This window comes from Oxyura jamaicensis, chromosome 3 (genome assembly GCF_011077185.1).
Source record: "Oxyura jamaicensis isolate SHBP4307 breed ruddy duck chromosome 3, BPBGC_Ojam_1.0, whole genome shotgun sequence".
Taxonomy (NCBI): Eukaryota; Metazoa; Chordata; class Aves; order Anseriformes; family Anatidae; genus Oxyura; species Oxyura jamaicensis.
In genome coordinates, this window is record NC_048895.1 from 92,040,853 (window position 1) to 92,066,401 (window position 25,549).

At 38.0% G+C, this 25,549-nt stretch overlaps 1 protein-coding gene and 1 long non-coding RNA gene across 4 annotated transcripts in view; one reads left to right on the forward strand and one right to left on the reverse strand.

Moving 5' to 3' along the window:
- Positions 1–3,712, forward strand: part of KHDRBS2 (KH RNA binding domain containing, signal transduction associated 2) — a 381,354-nt gene extending 377,642 nt beyond the window's left edge. For 2 of the 3 annotated variants that reach the window (XR_004749882.1, XR_004749879.1), the window contains one exon: positions 1,448–1,582. The gene's annotated coding sequence lies outside the window, so the exon portion shown is untranslated. Of the gene's footprint in view, positions 1–1,447; positions 1,583–2,546; positions 2,551–3,700 lie in introns of those variants that run through there. The other variant, XR_004749880.1, reaches the window with a different exon arrangement.
- LOC118165120 lies at positions 1–25,412 on the reverse strand. Its single transcript, XR_004749883.1, has 3 exons — positions 25,401–25,412; positions 15,650–15,657; positions 1–198 (listed from the first exon to the last, which is right to left on the reverse strand). It is a non-coding gene; the product is annotated as an uncharacterized LOC118165120 (long non-coding RNA).
- Positions 25,413–25,549: the final 137 nt, after the last annotated feature.

The window sequence follows — 25,549 nt, forward strand, 5'->3', positions numbered from 1 at the left end:
TGGTGCTTAGGGACATGGTTTAGTGGGTAATATTGGTCATAGGAGGATGATTGGACCAGATGATCTTGGAGGTCTTTTCCAACCTTAACGATTCTATGATTCTATGAAAATCTCTGAATCCCTGTCCCTTCTACAAAGGCCTGGCAGAAAACTGTTTCCTACTTATAGGAAAGTTTATATTACTTAGTTTATATTTTTCTAACTAAAAGCCAGAGTGCCCTGAAAAGTTAAGCTGGCACCAGTAAATGCCATCAACATACCATATCACAACTGTTCATGTTTATTTAATTAGACTTTACTCTTTCTTGCCTCTCATCTTGAATGGTATTTGTGCGTTTGTTATTCTCCAGGCCCATTCTTAACAGTCCCTTCAAAACAAAACATAAAATCAATGATACTGAAGTTTATGTAGGCTTGATATTAGGCAAAAAATGAAAGTGCTTAGCCCTGCTGTCTATAGGATGCATTTATGTAGTTCTCCATGTAGCACTTTTAAAACAGGGTAAGTGACAGCAATCTCATTCTGAGAAAAGGAAGAGCCATATGGCTCCATTTTATGGGTAGCTGGTTTTATTATAGCTCAGAACAAAACATTTGTGGTCTTTAAACAGATTCAGATTACTCATGTAGATGGGCAAAGTAGCCATGCATGGTGTTGTACCACATTTTTCCCTAATATATAGATTCAGTGGGATCTTCTTATGTTTTGTATAGTTACTTAAGATAAGACTACAGTAATTAGTTTATACCTGTAATCTCTAGTCCCTCCAATTAAAAATATTATAAGAATGCATTTTATTGTTTCAAAGGCATTTTGACAACAGAACAGGGCATTCTGTGGTGCATTGCCATATTGCTATTTGAAATACATAGATACTAGAAAAGGTTGCAAGTTCACATCTCATGTGTGTTTTGTGTGTGCCGGTGCCTGGGTACCCACATGTGTGCATACATGAATACTGGATCTTTGAATGGATCCTAAATTGCTTGCTTTGGCTTTGCTCCTTCCTCTCAGTACTGACCTATAGTACTATAGTATAGTACTATAGTACTATGTATACTATATATATATATATATATAGTACTATGTATACTATAGTACCATGTATAGTACTATGTATGTATATGTATAGTACTATAGTACTACAGTACTATACAGATTGAAAGTGAGAAATTAGTATATACAGTATCTAGTTTCATTGTAACCCCTTTCTGATTGATCATATGCCTTCTCCCAAGATCCAGCATTATAGTGCAGACCAATTGGTATAACCTGCAGCTAAAACTGCTCCTTGGAGGTCTGCTTCTTTTCTAGGGAAATATGGTTTTCATTAATACTAGTGTTCAGATTCAGGGAAAAAAAAAAAAAACATGCCTGAGATAGTGTATTATACTCCGAACTTTAAGCTATTGCTCTTCTTAATGGTACTAATCTGTTTTCCTACAGAGAACCAAGTGAATTGTTACCTGTCATTGCATCCCCATGTTCATCTCTTAATACTTGTGGGTGTGATACAAACCACCTAAAAGAAATTCACTGCCTCTTTTACTGCCCAGACAAGGCTGTTTCTCATGTTCCACCAATACAATTTTTCTGTTGCACATTTTGGTTTGGTAAATGCTAATGCAAAGATTCTTACCTACTGCTTTTAAAACACTTACTGCTCTATAGAGACACAAAAAGTAAACAACAGTTAACAAATTGCTCTAACAGACAACACAGTCCCTTAGGAGACAATCATAACATTGACACCAGCATAGAGATATTCTCTCTCCCGAGAACCATTAGCAGTAATTTTATCACTGAGTGTTTATTTAATTCTGAAACGTCAGTCCCAAGACTGGGGGGTTCTCCAGGTCAGAGGTTTATAATAGGCAAAACCACTTCACTATGATTTTCATAGGCTATTGAAAAGAAAGAGGAAAACAACCTAAAGTCTTAAACTTCCAGCTAAGAGCCTTAGTAATACAAGAATTTACAGATAGCAAAACCAAACAGTGAACACAAGTGAGCAGGATATTGATTTTTTTCTTAAACGTTATACAAAAGGACAAGTTGTGTCTTTTTATTGTTTTTATTTTGTTTCAATTGATAGTTTATTTTGCTTTAATCTGATTTTCTCCCAAATTAGCCAGAAAAGCAGTAATTTTAAGGACATAGTGTCACTTTAGATAATAAGCTGGATAGTGGGATGCTTTTTGAAGACAAATATAACCCTTTGTAAGACTTAATAATTAAACAGTAAACACAAATTTGTGAAGAATTATTTGTCCACATTTGCATGACTTTTACTGGAAAGCCATATGTTATTATGTTATGTTGAAAAGGATATTGAAAATCAATATATGTATATATACATAAAATAGTTTTGAAATGAAAAAAAAAAAAAAAAAGAAGGGGAAAATGCACCAAGAGCAAGACAAAGGTGAAGTTCTATCTACTAGCTTTGTTAAGACAGAAGTCACTTGACTTCTGTCTTAACCATTAGATACCTACAGGCAAAAAGTATCTGTGACAATTAAGAGCCTTCTAATTTAGGAGGAAGGAATGTATAATTAGGGGGCCAAGAATTCTATTCTGATTGTCACTTCCACCTCCACTCCCAAGAAAAATAACAATGGAATTTTTTAACAGTAGGAGTAAACTTTATCCTTCTGAAAGATATACCACATCTTAGACTGAAGCTATGAAGTCTGACAGAAATTCTGGGACTCTGCCATGCAGGAGGATAGACTTGATAATAATGCACAATTTCTTCTGCCCTTAATATCTATTTCTGAAGTTAAGAAACTATAAATCAACCAAGATGAATCTGGGTCTCAGTCATACATATTTTATCATGTAATTACATTTCCCTTTGAGGACAGTAATTCAGTTCTCTTACAACTTTTTTCTCTAAAACTTTTCTACAGATCCCCAAAATAAAGTCTTTCACATTCTAAAAATTAGACCTTGAACCAAATAGAAGCTCTTCAGCTCAAGACTCTGAATTGTCATGAGGAAACTTTAAATAAACATCATTTAACTTCTTTGTTATGACTGAATACATCAATAATCTAGCATTAAATGTGTTAATATCTGTTATAGCCCTTGAGCTATACAAATATGTGGTACTATTTTGATCATGCTTGATAGGCTATGCCTTCACTAGGTCTTATTCCATCTGTTTCTACAGGTTAGTGAGACTTTAATCAAGAAAAAAAAAATCTAATGAACAGCAATTTGAAACAGAGCATTTAGAAAGGTCAAAATGGTACACTACATCCTTATTATCCAAAAGAACAGATGAATTTAATATCCTGGCAGCATTTTCCTGTGAAGAAGATATTAAACAAGAGCTGAAAATGGCACAAGGTTCCCTCTTCCTTTCTTGTGACAAAGATTGTAACAAATGATGAAACCGTACAGAATAAATCTCATCCTGCTTTAATGTTCAGACTGGGGATCCTGCCTAGATTTCAAAAGCCTAAGCTAACCAAACAGACAACACACATGGTATTTGTTTCAGGTGTATCTGCATGAAGTAGAAGTCTTTTAAAGTACTTTTTCCTACTTACATGACCTGGTTTCCATCAATATTTTCTAGTCTTAAAAATGGGAAGAAATGGTAACAGAAGGTACACAGTGCAGTGAGTTTCAAAAAGCACTGTGTTGAACTGCAACAAATAATGTACTGCCTCAGTACTCCTTAAAATGTAGAGTTTTCATCTTCAGTTTGAATAGACTGCAGAATACAAACAATGTATTCCAACACACAATGCATTGTAAGTGTTCTGCTTTGGAGAGTCCCTGAAGGTATGGAAATGTTTGAAGGCAAAGGAATTTGCAGTATATCCCATAGGTTGTTAGCAATTTGATTAATACAAGGAACTTCACTATGTGCTTCCTTAAATCTTTAAATTGGTCTTCATGTTAAATCTTATTTTTACAACTGAAAAAATGCTGTGCTTAAAGATTTAAAAAAAAAAAAAAAAAAAAGTGAGCATATGATATACACCTTTGTTAGTTACTTGCATTCATATGAGAAGTCTGCTATTAAGTAATAATATAACAAGTTATATATATATTCATAATTATTAAAGAAAAACATATAATATTCCAAATATTATTCCTGTCTTCAAGTATTACTGGCTGAAGTAGGATTACATGGTTTGGCACAAGAACTCGCAAGTAGAAATCATATGGAACCTCTTTTTTCCACACGATTTATGGAATACATCCAGAAAAATAAAACATGAAAAAAACTCCATGGTACATTACATGCAGTTTCTTGCTGAGAAAAGCCATTTTGCTTTTTTTTTTTTTTAAAAAAAAAAAAAAAAAAAAAAAAAAGAACATACCTAAAATATGTTTTCCAAGTCTTGAGTGAATATGTGTGTATATATATATATATGCCTTTTACTTTTCGTTAGATGTTTCCTTAGGTGTACTATTTCCTGTTTTATTTTCCACTGGAGATTGTAAATGCATCCTTTGTTTTGCAACTGTAATGCAGAATGCATTTTGAATGCATTAGCAATGTCCAGCCTATTTTGAAACTTCAAAGGTTTTGCAAAACTATGGAAAAAGATCCCTGATGGGTTTTCATTTCATAAATGCCAATGGAAAATAATGTTTTCCATGTGCCTAATAGAAGTCTACTAGATAAAATTTAAAGTTTCTTTGAGTTTCTTGTGATTTAGCTAATATCCCTGAAAATAAAATGTCGAAAACCGGGTCCTTTCTGCTTGCCAATGAGCTGAGTATGTAGCCTACAGTAAATAATGAGCAAAACTATTTTTTCAGTTCTTAATTATTGTTCAAAATTCATATCCATGTATCTTTAGCATGTGAATTACAAAGTCTGACCATATATAATTCTATGACTAAGAAATAAAATACATGCTGTCGTATCCTAATTTTTAAAAATCATGGTTATGGAATGACTGAATAGAGAACCCAAAATACTGAGGGGATACTCAGTGTTGCTAATTGCACACACTCCAGCATTTCTTAAATCGTGAGTCCCAAATATGTTGAAGACAGTGACTTTTATTTATACTTTTTCAGTTTGCTCATGATTATGCAAAATGCCGATACTGAGTCACATACTATTTAACATGGGAAACACCTTGAATATATTATGCAGGCTAATTTGATTATTTCATGAAATGTGTTTTTTTTTTTTTTTTCCCAGTAGGTGATCACAGTATTTCTGTTTGGAAAAATTACCAAGATAATCAAGTGCATCTTGTGAACCAATATACCAGTTTGCAATGAAACTTTAAGAAACTTCCCTCACTTATCTTCAATATGTCGTATGGTGGTTGAACATTTCCATGAAATCTTTCTTTAATGAAGAAGGTAAATAGTAAAAACTGAATGTAACTGAATGTAAAATGTTAGACCTGTGAACCCATGAGTCACATCTCAAAGCAAGGAATCATGTAATACTCTGTGAAGGATATTCATTAAATTAAGAGCAGATGGAAAAAATAAAAAATAAAAAAGGAAGAAAAATAAAATAAAAATAAAAATTAATGATGCAGTTTCTTATTGAAGCAAGATTATCAAAGAGATAAATCAAAATACAGCTGAACATGTGCAGCACATACTTTCTCACACACGTGGTTTTGCACCAGGATGTGCTGGTTTATTGTAATCCCAATAAGAAAACTACCATGAAATACTGCTTAAAATAGAATTTATCAAAGCTAACACTGTAAAGAAAAAGAGTATATTACAAATAATTTTATGTCCTTTCAGATGCTGGGAACCACATTATGGGCCTCCAAGCAGTGCACAGCATCCTGTGTAGAACCTCTCCATAGAAAAGTTACCCTATATTTTAGTCTTTTGAGCTCTCATAGGGCTTTTCAAAAAAAAGTGAAATAATAAAATAAAATAAAATAAAATAAATCTATGTCTACTGACAAAGAAAAATGTACACATGGGAATTTGTCACTGCGGTTTCAGATAATGGCAAGGACACACAGGTGGTACAATCATCAGTACTGAGTGGGAGCTATCCACAGGCTGCTTCATTACAATTAGCCAGCAAAGTCTGTCCTGCAGCACAGAAGGATAGAAGGTTGTGCTTGGTGTGCAGCACAGTGCAGACCTGTGCCTGTGTAGAGTAATTTCTATGTGGATCACTAACTCCTCCATGTACAATGGTCTTCTGGACAGGATCTCTGCACATGTATACATATCTGTTTTTTCATTCACATGTGAAAAGCTCCTTTTGTGCTCTAAAGTGAACAGATGCATTATATTCAAATCTACACACATTCAAAATCTGCATATGTCTATTGCAAACACTCCTTTGTACATGTCTCTGTACCCATGAATTGTGCAGGAAGTCAGGATTATAATTATGTAATTTGTACATCCAAGCATTGTTAAAAGGCTATGTAAGTATATTTTTACAAGTCTGCTTGTGACTGCAGCTTAAAATCTGGTTCTACTAGCATGTGATTCTGTTTTAATTTGTCATAAAATGCTACCTGATATTATATGAATAAATCATCCATAAGCTAGAAAGCACATTAAAATCAAAGAAGAAAGTCAGTTGCATTATTAAAAGGAGATTAAAATAATTTGACATGAAAGGCATTTTAGAGACAATACAGCCTGTCTGATTTACTGATGTGCGCAGAAGCTAATATATCATTCAGCCTTGCAACCACCTGACAGCTGCTCAGCATCTAATGGGAAATGTGATGGTGGTCACAGTCCAGTTCATAGTGGACAGGTGTCGGCATCACAAAAATCATCATCACAACTGGCACTAATTGGCACCTTTGTTGACAGCCTCAGCAGAGAGGCCAGTGATTGAATTGGCATGGAGGCTGCCTCACAGGCTCTGCTGGTAAGGGATGCTGGGCTCAGTTCTTCCTTTACTGAAATCATCCTTAGTTTTGCACATATTTCAAAGGAACACAGTCAGGTCCTGACACTATTTGCCTGTATGAGCACTCACACTGCTGTGGCATACCTCTGGAAGTGATTTATCCCTGAAGAGGGTTAGACGCATCTTGAGGGCACTGAAGCTTGTCTGCTGACACTAGCCAACAGAAGAGCCAAGGAACTTAGATTTGGGGGAAAAAACAAAGGGGATGGATGTAGTGGGTTTATATGGCAAGGTTTTGGTAGCAGGGGGCCATAGGGGTGGCTTCTGTGAGAAGGATCTAGAAGCTGCCCCATGTTTGGTAAGGGCCCCACTGCTGACCAGAGCTGAGCCAATACATGATGTTGTTTTGCGCCTCTGTGAGAGCAGATTTAACACAGGGAGAAAAAAAAAAAAAAAAAAAAAAAAAACACTGTGCCACACAGCAGCTGGGAGAGTGAGAGGAGTGAGGAACAGCCTTGCAGGCACCAAGGTCAATGAAGAAGGAGGGGGAGAGGTGCTCCAGGTGCCACATCACAGGGGACAAGAGTCACCGAGAAGGAGTGGCAGAGAAGAATTGCTATAGACTGACCATAACCCCCATTTCCCCATTCCCCTGCGCCGCTCGGGGGGGGTGGAAGGTGGAAGAGGGTGGATGGGGGGGGAAGGTGCTTTTAGTTTCTTTCCTTTGTTTCTTGCTTCTCTAGCTTGTTAGTAATAGGCAATAAATCTTACTATCTCCCTATGCTGAGTCTGTTTTGCCCATCATGATAATTCCTGCGTGATCTCCTTGTCCTTATCTCAACCCTTGAGCCCCTTTCATCGTATTTTCTCCCCGTTCCTCTTTGAGGAGGGGGAGTGAGAGAGCGGTTGCGGTGGAGCTCAGCCGCCCACCCGAGTAAAACCATCACAATGAAACCAAAGACTGCTGCTGATGCAAAAAAAGTCCCATAACAACTACTCAGGGCTCCAGTCTTACCCAGGGTTTTCTCAATTTTAGTTTATTTTAGATGAAACTATGATGCTGTGGACTTCTAGTAGCCACTGTACACCTCCATGCCTCAGTATATTCTTCTGTAGGAGGGTCATAATGTTTGTCTCAGATATAATAAGAGGTGTTACAAATTAAAAAATGTTTTGAAGACTTCTAACAGTTCTGATGAAAGTCAATAAACACATTAAAACTCAGGCTTCAAATTTATAGGAACTCTGATTTCTTAATAATCCATTTAAGTTTTAGGAAATGACTATTGCATGCATCCTTTTTGCAATTTGCATTCACTCTGTGAATATTAAATACAGTTTATTCTTCTACTCACCCTACCCTGTTCAAATTAGTGTTTAAAACTGATTTTCCTTTGGTATTCAGAAACCTGTATTGTTTGTGGGTTAATTATCTTTTTTTTTTTTTTCCTAGCTCTGTAGACAAATACAATATAGGTCAATAATGTGACGGTAGGATTTGAGAATGTTTTTATGGTAATGAAAAGAAGTAAAAAAAGTAGGTGATAAGTTTGATTGTAATTAGTAAGAGCAACTAAAGTATACAGAGTTTATTACAGGAGGAAAAAAAAAAAAAAAAAAAGGAAAGAAAGAACTGTTCTAGTGTCGTGTATGAAAAAAAAATGTTGAATTTGTTGCATGAGGCAATGTCAGTATGTAGACAACAGTGAGAATCAAGTTGAAAAATAAACCCACAAAGTCAGGTAAAACAAATATGATTTTATAAAGACTGAAAAAATGTCTGAGATTTATCTGTTTGTATCATTGTACCTGAGGCTTAGTTTCATTAGAAATGATAATAGTATAGGATTACATGCACAGTTAGAGAAGCTCAAAACAGCTGCTGAGCCAGATTCTGATGTCTCACCATTGATTTTTCACTGCTGTATTATATCTGATTTCCAGGAATTGTCTTCTCATTTACATGCATCTACATAAATTCAGGATCAAGCCACAAGCTTTTGCTTCTCCCAGTGCTAATAATGAGCAGTGGCTGCTATGGTGTACTCCTAAAGACACTCTGGAAAAGAATGTGTCATCGTTAGTCTAATGAGAGGAAAGAGGGAAAGAGATTGCTAAATGTTTTCTCTCTAGCCCAATTAACAGAGAGAGAGCAGGACAAAGAGAGAGGGAAGGCATGCAAAGGGGAGATCTGTATATGTGACTGATTCCTTCCTGCCTTCAGCTACAAAAGCATTCTTGTTAGGTAGAACTGAAAAAGACAGGAGGATATAGGAGCACAAAGGACAAATCCTTTTCCTGAAATCAGACTATAGCAGCATAGACTTTCATTTCAGGTTGCACATTAACTTCCAAAAATATCTTGCTTGTGAAGAAAATGATATAATAACAAAGTAATGTGCTGTCATCAGGGTTCTTAAAACAAATTATCCCTCTGAAAATGAAGGAGCCAAGCTTATCTGCTTGCTGAGAGCCCCTTTGACCATCCAAAGTCACCTTTCAGGACTGGTCTAAAGGGATAGAGCCACATGTGTATGAAGGACTTGCCCATCCAGGTGTTGCTGAGCTAGCCAAAACCTGCCAACTCACACTTGGTGTGATGAAACTTTGTGCCTCCTAATTGAGCTTAAAACATAAGGCAGATTAGAGGAAGTCAAGGTGCACTGCAGAGATCTGGGAGTGACAGAACAGGAAAGGAGAAAAACAAGAGGAAGACTTCACATGGTCTACTTTTAGCTACCAAGTTCAAGTGTTTGAAATCAGGAACCTTTGTTCCCAGTGTAGTCCATGGTCCTGGTAGACTGAGCCTACTCTAGAATTAAAGTAGTTCACAAACCATTCTCTGGCCCTGAAGTGGTGTGGAAGGGAGTAGCTCACATCTCTGACATTCCAAATTCACACTGTCTGGACCTGAGCATTGTCAGGAAGTGTGGCAGCTCACCTGGGCCAGACCTATGCCAGGCAAATTTCACACTACAGATGACTACAAGGCAATGTTCTGGGCCATATCCCAGGCCTGTTTAGTTTTTTCATGTCTCAGAAGTTTCTGGGGCCATGTTGTTTAGGACTCTGGGGGCTATGTAGGGAATTGAGGCTCCTAGCCCAAGCTAAAAAGTGTGGTGTGAATATTTGCATGAACATCACCAAAACAGATAAGACATTTATTTCCAAACATAGAAAAGATGTATATGCATTACCTCATCTGACAGAAGTCTGCCTGCTCCATTAGGCTGTAGTAGAGATAAAAATGGGCTTGCTAGAAATATTTCTTCCTGCTCACAGCTCTGCTGTCGATTGCACATGCAGCTCACAACACCCTTCTGCTATGTAGTGGCCTCACATTAAAGATACACCCAGTGCATGGGCCTCGATCTGCACACTGCTGATGGACTGCGTATGACCCAAGGTCTGTAACAGGGCAGACATGAGCAGTCATGCAACAGATGAGAGTTCAATGAATGTTCCTTGTGCTTAGACCCTGAAACTGCAGGAAGGTGCAACATCTTTTCCACAGGTGATAGAGACCTGTGACCAAAGCTAACTAGAAAGGTGTGAGTTTCCTTGTCATTGGGTCAGCCACCAGCCCCTGATGGGAGTCTAGGATTATATCCCACACTGCTCGCATGACCTACACAATGGCTTGAGCCATGCAGAGAGCAGAAGAAATTACCTTGCATCTCTATTTATATCTAATGCTCCAGTGCTGAACTGAATGACAAAAAGCAGGCTTGATGTGCCTGTTATAATCCAGACCCCAACAGTTGATTTCCTGTTATTTATTTTAAATCTCCTCGTATTTCTTTGCTGTCTGCATAAGATGTAGCAGCTTTGTGAGCTAAGCTATCTATACCTACCCTTCTACCATTTCAAGTGCCAGATGATTTAGCTGGGAAAAAATGATTTTGTAAAGACTTTCTTTGCTCTCCTAGTCTTATATGTTGCAGTTTCTCCCAATAACTAAAAAATACTTGAGAAAGTTCCTGAGAAAGACTTGCATTACCAGTCTCTTTCTGAATTATTTTTTTAATCTGTCAGTACTGAAGACCTAAACTTTGAGTCCACATCCTAGTACACTTTCTGTCTTTTTCCATCATTAAACCATGACTGCCTTAGATATTTTTCTCCTCCAATGAGACCTATATTCCTTATTGCCACTTACCTGGGCATAGGCAACAGAAGGGGAATATTGACTCCGGCTTCTGGTTGTCCAGAAGGAAACAGAGTGATGTTGCAAGCCTTGCAGTGAGGAGCACAGCACAGGAACAGTTACCTGAACTCTACTACCAGTAAAACAGCCACCTTCCATGGGGAGAAGGGTATGTCTGCCACTAAGACTGGCAGTACCCCAAGCTCATTCAAGTGAGCCCAACTCAGCCTTGTTCCCACAACGGCAAATAAACAGAAGGTGAGAAAAGACCATGATTAGAGTCCAGATGCTTCCTATCTCCTTATGATACTTCTAGTTTATTCAAAGTTTCTTTCTGTATATATATATATTATAAATATTGTAGTTAGCAATGATAGTGTCACAAGATTTGCATTCAAAACTTTAAAAATTCTAGTTACTGTCTCTGGGAGGGCTTTTTGTATCTTAGATTCCTTTCTCTTCTTTTATGGCTTGTTTATTAAGTCCTAAGCTCCCCAGTAAAAAGCTGCCCAACTCACATTTTTAATACTTAAGTTTTCTCTCTTAATTTAAAATTCTGGCCCACTAAATTCTTACTTTCTAGTGGTTCACTCTGTGCTGGGTGCTAGCAAAATTAGTGGACTCATGAATCAGTACTTTCAGCTCCTCTGTCTTGAACTTCAAATATCACAAGATCTGAAATAGAAACATTATCCCTGATGGTTGAGGACATGGTACTAAATTCATTTTGATAATGATAAGCCTGACACTTTGGGAGATATAATGACTATCTAAAGGAATAGTGTCATATTTGCTTACAAATGCCATCTTTTAAAATATCATACATAAAAAGCAATTAATCACTTACTGACATTGATTCTGTTGGGGGTTTAGCACAATGGTAAATGTTAATGGACAAATGTGAGTTCATTTAACTTGAGTTCATGTACAAGAGGCTGAAAACCTATAACGCAACTGGATCCCTCCAAAGTTTACCAGTGGCAGGTCTCCATACCCCAGCTGGAAAACTGGGGCCTTACATTACCCAGAAATCATCTAAGGTGCTGTAAAGAGGAGGGAGTACTATAAATGTCATTATGATACAGAAACTCAGACAATTTCTAGTCACTTTTTTCCCACTTTATCTCAACCACTGCAAAATCTGCCTCACATTAGGGAGTCTGAAGTTATTAACTTCAATACGTAGCAATTTAATTTTTGTATAAAATGCTGTAGCAAATAGGAGAGTTGTCTGCAGAAGCTACAACTAAAAATTCAATCTCAATCAGCGAGACCAACACAAAAGGCCAATCTAGTTTGAATTATCAGACAGCATTTCAGCAACATTCCAATTATTTTCGTCATTTAGAATGACCCTACTAGTATTTTGAAATTATATTTAAACCTGTAGCTGCTACTAATCAGTGAGCTATGGCAAGCCAGCAGAAGGGTGGAGACAGATACTGGGTCATCTTGATCTTACTGCATAAATTGCTTTTAAGCCCAAAATTTCTTGCAGTTCTATCTCTTAATCATTTGGATGTCCGGAATAAAGAGCAGAGTATCTTAGCATGGTTTGGAGGGTTTTTACTACATGTCATGAGAAGAAAAAATGAAATTAAATTGTATCTATTCCTCTATTACCCATCCCCAACACACACGCACGCACACACGCATGCACGCACACATTTTTTATATTACTTTAGATCTAATCTTCATTAAATCTCAATTTCACAGGCTTTAGTAAGCACTGCAGGACATCCAGTTGCCCTGACCATACCAGACCAGAGCTGGAATGAGATGTTAATAACACTTACTCAGAGCTGATGATTCATTACAAAGATAAAGAAAAAAATATCTGTAATTTATGAAACTCCATGGCAGCATTGTTATTTCATTCATAGTTTTACTATATAAAAAGCAATACTGTTAACATTGGTTTAATAATGTTACTTAAATGCTTGTGCTTCTAAGAAGAAAAGCTACATTTATTTTTTCTTTTGAGCAATTTGGTCTTCTACTAGCACCATTTTTTCCAGTGTAGCTAAGTGATGTCCTGATAATGTGGATATTATTAAAAGGAGATGTAATTTTGTTTCATCTTAGTTCTTATTCCAAGCAAAATAGATGGCTAATGGTGGCATCAGAAGTTTCTATTATATTATAAATTAAGCTCCTTTTAAGGAGTTTAAAAAATTAAAACTCCTCCAATGTTCTATTTTCCATGGATCACCAAAATTTTATTAGAACGCTCACTTAAAGAAATAATAATAATAATAATAAAAAATTACAAAATCCAAATTTCCTTCCATTATCAGAAAAAAAAAAAAAAAAAAAAAAAAAAAAAAAGGTCACTAGGGTTATTTCTTCAGCTAATGCTCAGATTTGTTGAGGACCTTAAATATTAAGCATAGCAATTTCTTTTTATGCATTAACAAATGGAACTGTTAAACACATGGTTTATATATGCCTATATATATGCCTGATTAAAGCATCTCACTTAGGCAAGCTAAAAGTGCCAAAACCTGTAGACAATAAAGCATTATCTGAGGAGTATTTTATTTCTCTGAAAAGAAGCAGGTTCAGACAAACCTGCTCCATGTCATTATTCTCACAAAGAGCTACTGGATTCTGTTTCAGTTAAAAAAAAAAACAATCAGAAAAATCTTTAAAGCTTTTCTGCAGCCACAAAAGCTTTTTGCAGCCACTTCAATGCCTATAGTACACACTGAATAAAGCCATGCAAATGTGTCCTAGAAGATCCGTAATTCTGAAGAATAAAGAAGAGAACTGTATGTAGGATATTCTTTCTTTTACATTGCTAACTTTAAAAAGCCTGAGCCATCTTTGATATCAGTAGAAAAATATTGAAGCAGTCCAATTGCTTAATTTCACTTGATTCTGGCCATCATATCTAGATAAGAAGAGCAACAAATGCTCTAAGTTTGGATCAACGTTGAACCTGCTGCTGTGTCGAACCGTAGTTCTAGCAAAGAGAAGCATCTCTGCCACTTACTCCCCTGTGTGCTCCTGGTCCAGTGACCAGAATTTAGCTGTAACTGTCAGAAAGAGTTTTTACCTGATCTCATCAAGCATTCCTCTTGTGAGCGTAAAGATGATTACTCTTCATTTTGCCAGAAGCAACAAACTAATGGAAAGCCCCTTCTCTATCTGTTATCTTTTGGATACTTTTCTTATATATCTGCTACTGGTCACTGTCAGAAGTAAACCTTTGGACTGAACTAAGTGGTCAGTCTTATGGGTCTGCATCCTTTCTGGTCAACTGCTTTGTACCAGCAAAACTTGGTTCTTCTTTCCACACTGCTTTGTGCAGGTACTCTTTATTTATTTTAGATAGATGTAAAACCCAGAAATATTCTTTCCAGATGTTTACCTAGCATCCTTATTACTAGTTGAGTGTTTATTTGCATGGCAGGAGGTGTACAAGCGTCAAAGACACTTAAAAAAAATCTCTAAAATATTACAGACAGAAAAATCCCTTACAGATCAGTTATACCTTTTTCTGTCAAAACAGAGCTGGCCTTTTGGAAAATAACAGCACGTTCATGCTTCATGAATTTCCACTGAAACAGTACAACATTCTCACTGAAAAGAGTTTTTTTGAGACCTCCTCTGATTTCCCAATGATTTGCCATAAGACTTGACTCTTCCTAGTATGGAATAGCATGCAACTGAATGACAAGAAAATACAATATGCCTAAACATGATATTTAAACCACAAAACAAAAATCAATCCAGGCAATGTTAGCAATACAGCATACAGATGAGGAGGGGATATTTAGGGCTATGACAACCAATCTAACCATGTGTCTGGATAGATAATATAACTCACAGGAGAGAATGAAGTTATTTACTAGCTGCAGCTCCCATACGATACCAAGTAATAACTCACCTCTTGTACCCTGACATGTTCATTTGACCATATTTCATCCACTGAAAGCAAGTGGATGAAGAAAGCAGTATCTTACTTATAAGCACGTGTGAGAAGCTTGGGGTTTCAACTGTAAAAAAGGGGGTTGTGAGTGTTTTGTTTTGTTTTTAAGTAAATCTCACTTGGTAAGCACATGACAATACCACATGAGGTAGAAGACACCTTGTCTCCATGATTTTCTTCACAATCATATCAAACTTCATTTATGTTAGTATTCAAGAACCATGTAATATATAATAAGCACAAACCAAGGAGGGAAAAACAACAACAAAAAAAAATGTAACTTCTGGCAGGTATAGTAGTTTTACAAAGTACAATATACTTGACCTTGACCTTGAAATATTGCCACAGTGGCTTACAATCATTACACAGATTATTTCATCCTCTTTATATTTCTGGGTGCTCTTTATGAATTTTTTAAATGAAGTCTTACATTTTAAAAATATCTGGAATTGCTAAGTGTTGCGGGTTAACCCTGGAAGGCAGTTTGCTCATTACCCTCACAGTGGGACGAGGGTAGAATCAGAAGCATAAAAGTGAGAAATCTTGTGGGTTGAGATAAAGACAGTTTGCTAGGGAAAGCAAAAGTTTTGCTCACAAGCAAAGCAAAACAAGGAATTAATTCACTACTCCCATCGTCAGGCAGATGTTCAGCTATTTCCAGAAAAAAAAAGAGTTCTTGGGAAGGTAAACTTCATCGCTCCAAACTTCCCCTCTTCCTCCTCCCTTCCCCTCCACTTTTATTACTGACGATGATGTCATACGGTATGGGATATCCCTTTGTCACTTTGTGTCAGCTGTCCTGGCTGTGTCTCCTTGCAACTTCTTGCCCACCCCCAGCCTCCTTGCTGGTGAGGCAGCATGAGAATCAGAAAAGGCCTTGAGATCGTGCAAACACTGTTCGGCAAATCTAAAACACAGCACCATATGTCTACTGTGAAGAAAATTAACTCCATGACAGCCAGACCTAGTACATTAAGTTTCTGCTATTTTTTTCCATATGGAAACACTGAAATGGATTTTTAAATGTATTGCATTTAGAAAGAGAATTAACTTCACTAAGTCTTATCTCAGTAGGACATGTAATACTCCCTAGAAAATAAACTAGAAATTACTACTGACACAGCTGAAGAAGATGAAAGAAAATGCATATTTAAAACACTCAATTCATAATAACATTCAAGAACTAATGTATTAGAGTAGTCACAGCCATAACATATTCATGTGCTATACTGAGGACTCTGAAAAGCAGTTTTAAATAAAAACAGTTATAAACACTTGGTTGGTTCAAGGAATTCTAACAATGAGGGACTGCATATAAGTGATAAATAGCTAAGCAGAAAGCAAATGATTAGCTTTATCCCCCAAACCAACATATACTCCTTTAGCATCAGAAATACTATGAAAATGGAATATGTGGGTGCATGCTTTTGAAATATCACCTTTTCATCTGATTGAAGTAAACAAACATCTTGCACACTTCAACAATGAATTGAAGAGTTTCCTTTTACCCCTGAAATGCAAAATGAGAGAGAAAATAATCACCACATTCATTCTTTGTGGTTCAGGAGCAAGCAATTCTCTGCCTTGTTTTCTCTAAAGAGCATACAGGAGCTTGCCTATGTAGGTTGTGGAATATAATCCAGAATGCAACTACAGTTAACAGGTTTCAGAAAGCATAACAGTTCCACATGTTCTGCCTGATTTCTGCTGCTGGAATAGCTGGTGAAATATGATGCCATTCTTCTTTTTGGGAAGGGATGAATCTTGAATAGAATAACAAACTTCTTGTTTTAATACTAGCAGCCAAGATGTGGTAGTATTTGAAATGCATGATTTGAATAAATAAATAAATGTATGACTTTATGCAGAGGTGACAGACTGGAAATTTTGGAGAATAAGGCTGACAAAACAACCAGAATAAGAAAATGATACAAGCCTTCTTTTCCAAACCTGGAAATGTCTGACCTTTCTTGAGTGAATGCATGGGATATATTCTATTCATATATAACAGCCGGGCTTTCTGTTAATACTGTTGCTTCTGCACTACCTGCTTGGGGTGCTGCTTCTGTACTACCACCATCAATCAGAGCTGAGGATTCAGATAGTAACATCTCTGCCCACTTAGACATCTGCCTCCAAACCAGATACCATGGGATCATTGCGATCCACAATACCTTCTACCTTAACCGGCTGTACAGCACACCCCTGTCTAGTTCTGTGCAAGAAATCATGATTTGGGGAGAACAAACCCTAGCTTCTGGATGGCTGTGGCATTTCACACCTACTCACAAGAAATGCTAATCTGCTTCCACTTGCAGGGAAATGCCAAAGAGGTTTGGTTTGGGTTGGGTTGATTTTTATATTGGTGCATAATACTAAACAGGTAATCTTCTGCTTCTCACTTTCAGAACATACATATCACTTTTCCATTTACTGCTTCCCAACAAGTACACTAAGTAATGACTATGACTCTGATTTTCATTGCTTTCCATTTTTCACCTTGCCTTTGCATCTGGATCCTTTAAAAAATGCAAAATAGTTTTTTTTTTTTTTTAAGTCAGAAATGTACTTTAGTACATTTAGTGCACTTAAGTTATTATTTCCAAAGTGCCTTCTCTGAAGAGTTAGATTTGATGACCACAAGATGCATCCTCAGCCATATGTAGCACACCAATGGTGGTATTCAGTTGTCAGGATAATCAGAGAAGTGCATAGTACTCCATACAGCTAACACACGGGGGCTTGGGGTCATTTCCTTATCCAGCATGATTCTCTAAATGTGTTGGCCTGAATTCATATCAGATGTAAACTATTTTACATTCCATGCATAGTAGAATTTAAATGTGATGTGACATTAATAAAGCATAAAGGAAAAAAATGTTAACACCAGAAGTCTCTCACATTATATCTGTGCTGGGTACCCATTCTTCTCTATTAAAGATGTCTTTTCAAAATGACTATTTTATTGGTTCAGGTGTTTCTCCACTGTTCATATGAGTTTTTAGTGTACTAAGTTTAGATGGGCCTGAGCTATCAAATAGCCTATTTTATGGAGCTATCTTGATGAGTCAGAAAGGGAATAGGCAGGCATTTTAACACTGTGAAATTGTAAAGTATTTCTTTGCAAGTAAGTTTCATGGACCTTCTTCCAAGAATAGGTACTTACATGCTACTTTTACAATGAATGCATCAGAGATTTGTTTGTGTCAGATTTTGCACTTCGGTCTTCTAAGTTTCATGGAAAAACAAACAAACAAACAAACAACAAAAACAAACAAACAAAAAAGAGTCAACAGAGTCATGACTTCACCCACTTTTTAGACCCATGAAGGACAAAGTTTTGTTTGTTTCAGTTGAAGGACCTGTTGTAATTGCCAGGAAAAATATAAGTCTTGAATGACAGAGCACTTTCTCTGAAGGCTGTTTTGAAAAAAATCTTAACATTTTCAAGGGCATATATATAAAAACAGGACAAAATCTCTGAGTGTGCTTGTAAAAGTATAGTAAAAACATGTACTGTGCTACAATCAGTCCCTGATTCTACCACCCACTCAGCTCTGGGACTGCAGCATCTGATCAGCAGTAGCACATTACCTTGACACACCAAAAGCACACCAGCCAGCTGATTGTTCCCCATGGCCTCTCCTCACTCTTCCTTTGCTCTGACAGCTGCTTTTTATTGCTGCTCCATGCCCATTGCCAGTTATTGTATCTGCCTACCACCGCACATCTAGGGTGATTACTCAAATCTCAAAGGACTTCCCTCCACTCATCCACTAAGCCAGCTTGAGAAGGAGGTGAAGGAGGGGAGAGAGGAGGCTCTACTTCCCTTCTAGTCAACTTACTTCCCATGTGGCATGGACTGGAGTGCTGTTCAGCTCCTCCTAGACACGGATCAAATTGTAAGTCTCCAGAATACTTACCCCAGTACCAGAAGTTTAGATCAGCACAGGCTGTTAGTGAAATTACTTGCAAGTAATTTCTCCCCCCCTTTCAGATTCACACAACTCCCTCCCCACTCAGTGTATGGCCTGGCTGCTTTTTAACAAGCAGTGGGTGAAACAGCGTTCTGACAGCCCAATCTCATAGCAATTGAATCTGTTGTGCAACTAACTGTACTGCAACTACATTTTTCAAAGCTATTTTTTTTCAAAGGCTATTTTAAAATATTTTTTTCCTGTTTGATTTCCCTACTTTTAAAAGGCCACACAGGAAGATTTTCTGGCAATTTACTTTATAAATAGCAGTGGGATATGAGAAGGATGTCACTTGCCACCTGGATGGGCAATCATTCATAAGTCCTGGTCACAGACTTGTGATGCTTGATCCTACACCAAGGCAGAGTTTCATTTCAGTCCATTTCCACCACTATGACTGATTCAAACCCTCCTTTTGTAGTTGCCCTCAAAGGCAAAAGTCTGCTTTCTGCATCATGTTCCTGTGAAGAGGAGAAATGACAGAAATGTGAAGGGGGGTCTGTCAGGATTAGTGCCTTGCTTACGGAAATTGGTTCCAGGACAAACCCTGGCATAAACTAGGGAGCAAAGGTCAATCTTTCTGTCACAATGTTAGGTCCTATTTTTCAGCTTCCTGCACCTTCCTTTTTAGTTATCTGTCCTAAACAGTTTCAGCTGGAAAGGTACCCTGAAGTCATCTTTTTTCAAGAAAGGCACAGCTTCACCAGCTGAAGTTTTAGTGTCTGAAAATATTCTAGACATATCTGATATTCTGCACATAGCTGTTTTCAGAACTATGTGTCCTGTCAGGGCATATAAATTCAACAGGCTTTGTAAACAAGTGGCCCAAAGGGAGCTGCTACCGGCAGCATTATAAATATTCAAGACCCAGTCAGACATAATTAGTTTATTCCCTTACGTTTACTTTAATACTGCCCCCTCCTTCCAGTCTGTATATTTTGTTAAAGTTCCTGCTTTAGAACAAATTCCTGCCTGGGCAGCTTCATCTTCCAAGTACAAAGAAAATCTTCTGGCTGTGTAATAACACAGTAAGTGTATCCTGTATATACAGGAGGGAAAAAATCATCCATCTTTCCTCCCCTCTAATAGGATCAGCAGAGTTTTATTATCCTCCATGTTTCTTCTGAAAGAAAACATCACAATTTATATGCTTTTTGCCTCCAAACCTTGTACACTTCTGCATCTTTGCTTGGATATTACGTTTTTAAACATGAAAGAATGCAACTTACAATCTCATCCGTATTAATGGTAACAGTGTCTTTGCTGCTGTATGACCCAGAGATTTTGTGAAGTGCCTCTGTTCATATCAGAAACATTTCACAGAGCTGGAAGATATAAAGTTGCAGGATTTGCCTACCACAAAACATATTTTATTGCATATTTGCAAAATGAAGCATAAACACATTAAAAATTAATAAGTGATACAGACGCAGAACAATCCACAGAAAATGCAATGAGTCAAAGGGATTAATGAATTAAACAAGAAATTACCTCTTCAAATAGTGTTTTCTACGGTTTAGCATTTGAAGGAAAGTAAGCTGGAACATTTCTGGGTTTAAAAGATTGATTTCAGATAAAATATTTCCTGCCCCTTTCTAAATACTGGCACTGCATCTGAGCAAGCTCACTGCACAGTGCCACCTCTTGCTTGGTCAGAGCCCTACCTCAGATACCTCAGACATGGGAAGCTGACTGGAAAGTGATGAACCTATCTGGTTATATCAGACATCCACTGACTTGTGTGCTGTCTTCCTGTTGTACAGCCATTTCTAATGTGGAATGAACATTATCAAATTCAAGACACCAAAACAGGTATATCAGAGGGATCCAAACTAATCTCCTTTTCCAATGCTCATAGTATTTAATAATTTAGTAGTTAGAACAGCCTAATTTTAGAAGTGACTAGTCAAAATTTAAACCCCATTTCACAATGGATTTACATTATTGGCCATGCTGTTATATAAATATTATTAGGATTATCATACAATTTAATACCAAAGAGGAGTGCTCGTAAATACAGCTGTACGTAGCTTTCTTCAAAACTCACTAAAGTTCAGAACAAATGTTTGGCATTGGCTCATCTCCATTGACAGTAAGAAAATGTTAACATTTTTGCACCTAGAAACATTCACAGAATAAACACTGAGAACACTAAAGCACTCTAAGGTATTTTCTGAAATAGGTGAGATGTAATCAAAACTAAACATGAAGATTTAGCAGTGGAGTGCAGTGAGGCTTAGTCAAGCTATCAGGACCCTAAGGGCACTACCAACCCTTGTTGTCTCTGCCAGCCCACTCAGGGCTTTCCCCCATCCTGCCCATGGACCAGGACCCCATTTCAGCCTCCCTGGAGTTGTCAATACCTGCCCAATCCTGCCCAAGTGATGCCACAGCTGAGTGGTTGGATCTTGGATGTAATTCAGTACTTTACTTTGTCTGGGACTATGGATAGACTTTTTCCATATTAACACCCCAATCCTGATCAATAATTTGGGTACAGTTAGGAAAGTAACATCCCTTGTTTGTGTTACGGTGGCCCTTGCGCAGCTCCTGACTCGTCCTCTCTTGGGGAGCAGTGCTGCTATTGCTTCCACCTGACAAAATCACAGTGAGAGTATGAGGCAGATTGCTTTAATAAGAAATTAACTTTAACTAAGTAAGAGTGTGAATGTTACTCTCTAGATTATATGAATGATGGTGAGCAAAGTGATTTTATTTAAAAAATAAAATCCTAGTTGCCAAAACTGTGCTATCACAGAATTAGCAGCATCAAAAAGCAGTATTGGAAATAAATCCCCTTATCTCAGACCAAAGAGCTTCTTCCTCTGGAAGCAGCATCTGGTTAGTTGTCTCAGTACAAGCTACATGACTGTGCAGCTTCACAAGCAGTTTCATTACACCTAACTGATCTTTTTCTTTGCCTTGAAGCTGAGTCATTAGGTAATAAAACAACCTTTCTTCCAAAGCTTAGCCATTTCAGAAGTACTCAGATTTTTACACTTTAATTCCAATTTTATCTGTTATCCTCTATCCATCAGGTGCTAGCAAATCAATGGAATTAAACTGCAAGTATATATATTGAACTGAATGTACATGGGATTCATCTAATCTAACTTCAGGTAATCTGAGCTAGTCTATATGTAAACTAGTCGTCCTGGGCTTTATTAGGCAAGGGAGATAGAAAGGCACTTTTGCAAGGCAAGATCCATCAGGTCTTTGTTTGACACTATTTTAGCATAAGTTAGATCACGTCCTTCAGGACATCCCTCCCGGTTATCGGCAGTTCCCAGGAGTCAGGACAAAGTTTGGCCCTGTCTCCATTGGATTTGGCACCTGAACATGTCCACCCTCAGAGGCCCCAGAGGCCCCCGGGTAGGGGAATGATGACAGCCTGCCCCTCTGGAGGGATCAGGCCAGGATCAAGCAGTGTTTCAGAGCTGCAAGCTGCTGCCTGTGGCCCACCTGGGAGGTAAAAGATGCAGGATGGAGGTGCTTGCATTTGCACAACTGGTCTCATAAAGGACCAGGAAGCCCATTTCAAAGACAGCTCCTGGCTGAGGGTGGCCAGGCTGAGCTTGGCCCCAGACTGTTCCCGGGGACTCCACAGGCCTTGGCCATGCCAGGGAGTCAGCCCTGCTTGAAAGAAAATCCCCAGGGCCTGGAATAAATGTGCCCTGACAGGGATGCTAAGTGCCAGACATCTTGCCCCTGCTGCCTGTACCCACAGTCCTGGCCATCTCTGTGTGGGTCCTATCCCTGTAGCTGGCCTCTCCCTCCAGCCCCATAGCTCACCTCACAGTGCTCCTCTGCACTTGGCAGCCTGTCAGCAGGCTGGGAGTGGGAATTCACCTCTACAGAGTTCTCTGGGGTCCTAAGTTGAAGACTTGTCACTGACTGCAAGGGGGGCGGCTGCCTCCTGATGGAACAGGTCTCCTGGGAGCTGGCACCCTGCAGACACTGGCCCTGGCAGGGACACAGTCTCCACAAAGAACCCTCCCACTTCTCTGTGTTTGGACAGCAGGTTACCTGTCTTGTCAGATATCCATTGCTGAAGCTCATCAGTGCTGTCACCAGGCTGACTGTGATGATAGTGGAAAAAGAAAGGGAAAAAAGTCCCTTTATTCTTAAGTGGTGTAGAGGGCTAACCTTGGCTAACAGCCAGATGCCCACCCATCCACTCTTTCAATCCCCACCTCACTCTGCAAACAGGAGAGCAGGAAGGGGTATAAATCTGTATCTGTAAGGGGGTTAGAAAATGAGAGTAAAAAACTTTGGTGTCAAGTTAATGTCAGGTCAAGATAAAGTCACTTGCAAAACAGACTTGGGAAAAATTAATTAACTTCACTGACAATTAAAATAATTTGGGTTAGTGAGAAACAAAAAGCAAGCATTAACACACGCACACACACACACACAGGAGTTTCCCAGGAGGAATTTCTGTCAATAGGCAGAATCTGTGCAGTGCCATGGGGAAATCTATTTGTGGTCCATCTGGTGCTACAGAGAACTGGGGTGGCAGTATTTGAGGGGCAGGATTTACTCACTGTCTATATTCTGCCTTATTAAATTATCTACTTTATTATGGCATTTGTTGTTGTGTCACAGTTCCTTCAGGGAATATCAGCCTACTTGGCATGGGATCCTCATGAGGCTCTTCACTGTCATCACCCTCTTCTCCACACTTATGAAACACCTCTTCAGATACTGACTAAGGGCTGCCTTCTCCCTCTTACCTCTCACACGTCTCCTAAGCAGGACCTACCCCCTGTATAAGCATACATTTCCATGTATCTCTTGTGTCTGCTGTTAGTGGAAAGCAATGCATTTGGCTGGCCTGTTTGAACTTCACAGGGCTTTATCATAACAGGATTTGGCTTGTTGCTGCTGCTGTTTAGCTTAGCCTCTCACCTTTCACACTTCAGCTGCTCTGTTAGTTTTGATGCCTAAAACTATATGGTCTCAGATGTGCTTGTAAATAAGTCACTGGTACTCCAGGCCAACTGCTGCAGTCTGACTGTAAATTGGGTCTTTATACTTTCCATTTAATTTTGATTAGACAAACTGAGAACATCTGGGAACTGCATTTCTTTAAAGAACTGTAGAATTAAATGAATGAACAATAAGTGCTGAAGGCAATGATGATTCCAGCTATCAGAAAATCAAGGAATTATTTGATGCCTCCCGTATCTCCCATACTCATCATGGGACATAGCTATGAAAGATTTCAGCCTCAGACATTAGGAGTCTGATGAAATTCCAGTCACTGTTAGACATCTATCCATACGCCATACCTAGTGAATTAGATGTCAAAGAGTGGCAGTTTTGAAGCTATATACATTAAAAATAAATAAATAAAAAAGAATACTGAGGAACTGTTTTCCACATCTCATTCCTTTCTGGAGCTTGCAAACAAACTGTACAACAAATGTAGGACTCATTTCCTTCATCTCAGGATTCATTCAGAGTCATAGCTTTAAATTTCATATATTTACATTCTAGAAGTCAATACATCAGTCTGTTCTCAAATAAACAAACAAACAATAGTAAAATAATTCCTTTCTTTGAAGCTACAGGAAGTTTTGGGGTACAAGGTGGAAAATATTATCCCTCCCACCTTTTAATCGAGAGCATTACAGCATTAGGTTAGAATACAGAAGATATGAGCTCATCTTGTTCATTGACCAAAGCTATCAGGTATTTCATTCTTCCTGACAGAGCCCCAAACTCTTGAAAATATGTTATTCTAGATGGCATCTTCATATTAACATCTGGTACAAAGGGAAGTATTTACCATACACAATCAAATTTTAACTTGTTTTATAAGTCCAATGACAAGTTGCTTATTCTTGAGCAGTTATCCACTGGAAACTTTCCCATTTTCTGCTAATTTAGATATAGAAGAGATTTGTTTTCTTTCCCCATTATACTTTCACTGTCCTTGGATACTTTATGTTTCTTTTGATATTGCTCATTTTTCAAAATTGACATGTTGCTTGGAAATGTAGTGAACAAGCTCAAAATTTCTGTGCCTAAACAGAAATCAAGGAAGTCTGAATGATGAGCTATCTTCCTATGGTGGAGATACAAATCAATGGGGAAAATAACATGGGGAATGTCTGTTGATATTTTGACTGAGAAATAGTCCTGGAATTCTCATTCTGTGGAGGTATTCTCCTTTCCCCAATTCACTTCAGAATATCTTAAAAGAAATTCAATTGATTTAAAATATCCTGCAGAACTCTACTTCCAATCTCTGATCAGTTTCAGCACAGACACTGTAAGAAAAATTATTCCTTCACTTTCCATGTTAGCTCTGTTTTTCCTGGAACTACAACTATACTGCCACACAGGCTGCTCTAGGTCCAGCTCCTATTGAACTCCAGGCTACACCCTTTAAGTGTCAGTTCTGCATAAGCACTAAGGTAGGGGAAGGCTATGTAAGGTTTGTCTATATGCATGATGTAGTTCAGATCAGGACTGAATATCCTGATCATTCTTATTTACCATACTTTAGTTTATATCACAGAGCTGTCTTGGGATTCTTCCATATCAAACTAAACCAGAAAATAATCTCTAAGAACCAAATTAAAGTACAAATGTGTATTCAGTGCATAAGGCCAGACAAAAGCTAGTCTAAAGTGAAAATCCCCAAGACACA